Here is a 6,911-nt window from a genome sequence, read left to right on the forward strand (position 1 = left end):
GTTAAGGATGGTTGGTATTGAAAATGAAATATATCGGTCCACGTTTTAGTATAGTCCCCATATATCGTAACATCCCGATATTCGGTATTTTGATGATTTTTGCCACAGTTTCCCACGAATATGTCTAAAAATTGGTATTTGTGGGTCATAATTGGTTCTAGAGTTTCCATTAACCTAAGGTGGAGGGTATTAAAAGTTCGGCCCGGCCGAACTTAATGTTTTTTACTTGTTTTTTATTTATTTTTTCGGTTTCTTATTAGTAACATACAAATTTTAAGGATTTTGAGGATGACCATAAGTCAATATTTCGCAGGGTGCAGTGTATAAACACCTCTTCCTAGCTGAACTTAACGTCAATTTTGCCGGTTAAAAAATAAAGTCTACCTAGAACCATTATGAAAATTTAAGCTTAAGATATTTATAAGATTTGCTGTTTTCTATACTCTTGTTTTTCATACTTTCTAAAGAAAACTCCCTCTTAATACATTTCTATGTTACGGTACTATTGCACCGAATCTAAAACATAAGTGTCAAATTAATCTAATAACTCGGAGGCATTGGGGCACAATGAGCCAATCATGTAAATATTGGAAAACACCTGCGGTTATTATTTGGCCATCAACATCATCGACAGTTCTCCAATTACTTCTGTCATTTCTCTCTTACAAAACCATAATGAAATCATATTTTTCAGAACAGAGCAACAATAGGACTGCGGGTTACACAAAAAAAGGCCAAACAAAAGCGTTGAATCTATTGAACAAATGAAGCATTTGTAAGGGAGGATTGGACTGACTGACAGCTTTCAACACCAGTATTCAAAATTAGCAGAAAGTTATAATGCCGACTACAAAAGGGCAAATTAAAATAATAATAACAAAAACAACAATCACATTACAGCAAGTTCTTTGTTATTATGGGCGTGCATTGAGCCATAAATTTTGGGAGGGTTGTTGTTGAAATTATGAAGCACTGAGTTTCAAATAAATCTAATTTGCATAATTTCGTTTAAAATAACGTGTGTGTGTGTGTGAATGTCGTGTAGCCTTTGTGGCCAATGCAAAAATATGTTAGAACTGTGTTTTCATGGTCTAACAATGCTTAGATTTTTTTAGTTGACTAGATGTTTTAAATGTTAAATTTAGACTTAATGTGTTCATAATACTATTCATAATGTAATTACTTTCCATTTCAAAAAAGATATTTTGTAAAATATTTTTTAATGTTCGGTTCTCTCAGGCAATCGAAAGGTTATTTTCACTTCCAAATTGAAAGAAATCTGTCTATATTTAAAATGTTTTAAAAAGGAATTAATCTTACTAAAACCTGTAAAGAAAGTTCAAAGTTGGGCGGGCCGTCTGTGTGATACCCCACACCAATATGCATATTTAGTAGCGCTACACGTTGCAAATAAACGTTTATATAGGGAATTAATGTGAAGAGGATCGTAGCAGCTATTAATCTTTCTTGAAAGCGTTTTATAGCTTTAGGGCAGTTATAATTTGGAATCGGAGGGTACTAATACATTGGACTTATACCATACTCTTAATCCATTTCCAACAAATTTGACGGCACTTGTACTTCTCGTACCAAACAACATTGCTATAGAATGCATAATATGACTTCGAGAAGGATTATATTAAAAGTTAGTTAAGTTATTAAGTTCGGCCGGGCCGAACGGAGATTAGAACCCATTATGACCTACAAATCAAAAATCGAATATCGGGAGGGGCCCATACAAAAACGTGAACCTATACATACAATGTTTCCCCAACAGAGCTAGAACCCGTTATGACCTACAAATACCAATTTTTAGACAATTTCATTAAAAAATGTTTCGAAAATCAAAATAATGAATATCGGGAGGTACCGTTTTAAAACGTGAACCGATATATGTCTTTTTCAATACCAACAACCGCAGACACAATAAAAATTGTTCTGTCAAATTTTGAAGCTCTATGTTAAATAATGTGGGCTGTATCGCGTTTACAATTGAAAGACGGACATCGTTCGACTTTTAAGGATGTTACAAACAGAATGACAAAGTTAATACACCCTCCTTTTCACGGTGGAGGGTATGCAAATATATATCGGAGCAATAGATATATGGGAACCAAGTTTCAGCAAATGTCGTATTTGCTTCAAGGTACCAAATATTATTATTGTGGATTGCATGTTACGAATGATCAGATAAAACATATGTATGGGAGCTATAGCTATATCTTAACCGATTTTCAACAAATTTGAAGTGCTTGCTTCTGGACTGAATTCATGTAGATGCGATAAAAATCATTCCATTTGGACACAATACTTATGGAATCGGACGACACTATATATGTTAGCTATATCCAAAACTGATCCGATTATCACCAATTTCAATAGGGTTCGTCCTTGAGCCAAATAAATGATTTGTGGAAAATTTCATATCAATCAGATAATTGCGGCCTGTTTTTAGTTTACAAAAATACATTGACAGAAGGGTGGGCAGACGAACTGATGGAGGGACAGATGGACAGACATACACAATTCTACTCAGAATGTCATTCTGTGAAGATCATCAAAAGGAACTATGGGTCTATTTCGTTTGGTCCTGCATGTTACAAAACAAATGCACAAAGACATAATATCCTGTGCCATATCCTGGCTATACTACAAAGTGGACCTACATTGCGAAGAGTATCTACTGAGATCCCTAAATATCTAATTCCAGCTGAGTTGGTTGAAAATTTTGGGTAAAAGCCTTTAAAATACCGAAAAATAACAAGTATAAAAGCAGTAAGTTCGTCAAGGCTGAACTATGAATATCCTCCACAATTTGGAATGAATTTTCAAAAAAAAAAACAAGTAAAAAGCTGCAAGTTCGGCCGGGCCGAACATTCAATACCCTCCACCTTAGGACAATGGAAACATTAGAACCAATTATGACCCACAAATACCAATTTTTAGACATATTCGTGGGAAAATGTGGCAAAAATCATCAAAATACCGAATATCGGGAGGCACCGCTATATAGGGATATATAAAAACGTGGACATGTACATACAATGTTTCGCCAACGGAGCTAGAACCTATTATGACCAACTAATTCCAATTTTTAGACAAATCCGTAAAAAAATGGGACAAAAATCATCAAAATACCGAATATCGGGAGGTACCATTATATGGGGACTATACCAAAACGTGGACCGACATATCTCATTCTCAATACCATCCATCCTATACTCAATTCAAATTATTCTGCTAAATTTGGAAGCTCTACGTCAAATAATGTGGCCTGTACCGTGATTTCAACAGACAGACGGACAGACAGGCAGACAGACGGACAGCGTTAAATCGACTTAGAATTTAAAAAATTCTGTTAAAATCTGAAAAATATCAAATGTAGCCATCATTAAGAGTCTAAACGACGACGTGCAAAAAGTTTCAAATGCGAAACTTGAAAAAAAATATACACGAAGACCTGGACCTGTATATGAACTATTCTGTCGTAGGATATACGACCCATTAGGAACTTCAAATTCCAAGTCTGAAACATTTTTGGTGAAAAGTGTTAGACTAGTTATGATACGAAATATTTGTATCAAACCAATGTGAAATATTCTTCTCGGAATATAAGGTTGTAAACCGCATAAAATAAAAATATTATTTAATATTGAAAAACCAAAAGTTGTTTTATTTAAATTATTTAACTCGCATATAATTAAAATACCAAATATCTACTGGTATAGTTAAAATGGACTATACTTAAACACCGACCTATATTGACAGTTCTATGCAAGAATGTTTCTTACATAATGGGAACACATACTGCCCATTTGCAGCATGTTATTAAATAAGATGTTGACTAAAACACCCAAAAACCCTTAACCCTGTCCTGCAGACCTAACACACATCTAAGTAAAATTTTACCCAACTACTTCATTTCGTTCGGAAGCTAAAGTGACTTTCACAGACGGACAGACAGCCAAACGGACAGACATCGTTTAATCGACATAGAATTTTATGCTGAAGATGCAATTTATACAATTGCGAAATTTTGGAAATCAAAAATGAAAAAAATAAAAAAATGTCCTAAAGCTCAAAAAACTCGTATTTTTAAATATATTGGAAAATAGGTCAAACAAACTCACGCTTATAATTTCTGATCAAGAATATATATATACTTGGTGGGGTCTAAAATTTATATTTAGGTGTTACAATCGGAATGAAAAACATAGTAAAGCCTCCATACTATGGTGAAGGGTATAAAATAGAGCTATTTTCTTTGCAATTTTGTTTAAGGAATACCCCATTATTTTTAACCTACTAGGTATCGAGGGGTTTCCAAGTATCAAATCACATAAATAATATACAAACACCTCATGGTTTGGGGGTCATCTCTAGCCCTTAATCTACCCCAACTGACCATATGCAAATACGCTTAATTCTATTTACAATCCACATGATCCGGTAGACTTAACTTTCGTTGGCTTCTATAACATATAAATCTTTTGCCAGTCTCTCTGTGTTTTTGGTTGTTCAAATAAGATTGTTTGTATTGTTCAGACAAGCGAAACCGGCAGTGATCAAGGAAGGTATTCACAAAACAACCCTTTTTGACTGCTCTTGAAAATTGCCCTTCTTTTCACAATGTTTCCCGTGTCATGCTGTGTAATTTGTGTAAAATTTTAAAATCGCATTAAAACAAAGGCACATTGACGCACACACCAGCAGGGTTTGTTGTTTCAGAATTTCCCTGGGTGATGGTGACAGCAGCCGCCTAATTCGATTAAAGGCAATTTGACCTAATGTCAACAGAGAAAGTCAAAACCCCTTTTTTGTTGTTTTACACTTTTCAAAAATTGTATAATTTTGAGCAACAAAAAGATTCGCCTGACAATGGAATGGCCGTTTTGTTGTCGTTTTGTGTGCCACGTTCAACACTTACTCTCATTCCAAATGTTGTAGTCACTGGGGTCGGGTATGAATTCTTTTTCAATATGTGAGGTTTTTTTGACATGATGCACCATTTAAGGGTTGTTGTCCTGTCCCGTCCCTTCACTTTTCGAACGTAATCAAGTGGATTTCATTGTTGTTTTTGTCTACGAGTGTAAACAGTAATTTAATTTACACAAATGCAACAAATTAGTGGTTTCATTGTGTGTCTGAATTGTCTGATTTAACATACGGCAGTTCGATGTTGCCGTTGGGTGGTTTGCAAGTACAAACCATTGATTAAGCTCGACATTTGTTGACAATCATTAGGTTTGCTTTAAAACGGTCAACGGTATGCATTCAAGATGAGGGAATCATCGGTGGTATCTCCAATGCAAAGCAATAAATAATTTGTTCCTAAAAGGATGTTTGAACATATGTCCTTACAAGAAATTAGTGGCGTTTTAAAGAGCACTTGTTGGAATGTAATGTTTTTGATGGAATTAGTATTTATTCTCTTGAAATACGGGGTGAGATAAAAAAAAACTGCAACAAAGTCAAACGCCATAATTTTTACATTTTTTTAAATTTTATTGAATGAAAGCAAAAAATGTCGGAAAAAGCATCAACTTTTAGAATAACTTTAGATTTGTTCGAATTGGTCACCTTTGGCACGAATTATGGCCAATGAAACCGTCACACGCTCCCCGAATTTTGCTCTGCGGTATTTGGCCCATTTCCGGCGAAGCGCTTGCTTGAGGTAATCGACACTTTGGTATTTTTAGTGCCAACCTTGCTTTCCAAAATACTCCAGACAGAATAGTCAAACGGATTGGTATCCGGAGATTTTGGTGGCTATTGTGCACTGGAAATGAAGCGAGGAACCTCATTTTGTAAAAATTCTTGGGTGGCGGTCTGCGGTCGAAATGTTTGCATGCTTTAATACAAGGCATTAATACAACCTCCAGAATATTTTCGCGATAATATTCGGCCTTTATTCTGATGCCACGGTCGATTAATACGAGCAAAGAGCGACCATCGGCTGTTATGGCGGCCCACACCATCACCATGGCCGGCGCTTGAGTTCTGGTGGCCAACCGAAGGTACACATTTTCAGCTGACCTCTTTGGCAGGTAAACACTATAATTTTGTTTGTTTACAAACTGCTGAACAACGAATGTTTTCCCATCGGAGAAAACCAAATTCGGCAGTTCACTTTCGGCCAAGCGAAGCAACTCTTTAGCTCTTTTGAGTCTATTTTCTTTCTATTGCGATGTAAGGTCTTTCACTTTTTGGAATTTCAATGGCTTTACCCGAGCTCATTTTTCAATATTAGCCGAATGGAATATTGCGATATGTTCAGTTCACGAGACATTTTTCGGCCACTACGACGCGGGTTTACTTTTCGAACCATTTCTGCTAATGTTGCTGGTTTCTTCCGTCCACTTCCTCGACTTCCTTAGCCCTCTCCGTCCGTCTTTCCGTCTGTTGTAATCACGCTACAGTCTAAACGAATTAAGAGAAGAAGCGAAAGTTTTGCACAGATCTCTCATTTGTCTGCAGGCAGGTCAAGTTCGAAGATGGGCTATATCGGTCCTCGATATCGTATAGCCCCCATATAACGGTACCCCCGATATTCGGTATTTTGATGATGTTAGCCACATTTTTCAATGGAATTGTCTGAGATTCCACATGAGGAGTTCATTGTGAGTACTTAATCCTTTGGAAAAGAATTATCTACACAGGTCAACGATATCGTATAGCCCCCATATAACGGTACCCCCGATATTCGGTACTTTGATGATTTTAGCCACATATTTCAATGGAATTTTCCGAAATTGTACAAAAGGGGTTCTTTGTGAGCACTTTACCCCCTGACAGAGAATTCTCTATATAGGTTAACGATATCGTATAGCACCTATATAACGGTACCCCCCGATATTCGGTATTTTGATGATGTTAGCCACATTTTTCAATGGAATTATCTGAAAATCCAC

Source organism: Musca domestica, unplaced genomic scaffold, assembly GCF_030504385.1.
Source record: "Musca domestica strain aabys unplaced genomic scaffold, Musca_domestica.polishedcontigs.V.1.1 9, whole genome shotgun sequence".
NCBI lineage: Eukaryota > Metazoa > Arthropoda > Insecta > Diptera > Muscidae > Musca > Musca domestica.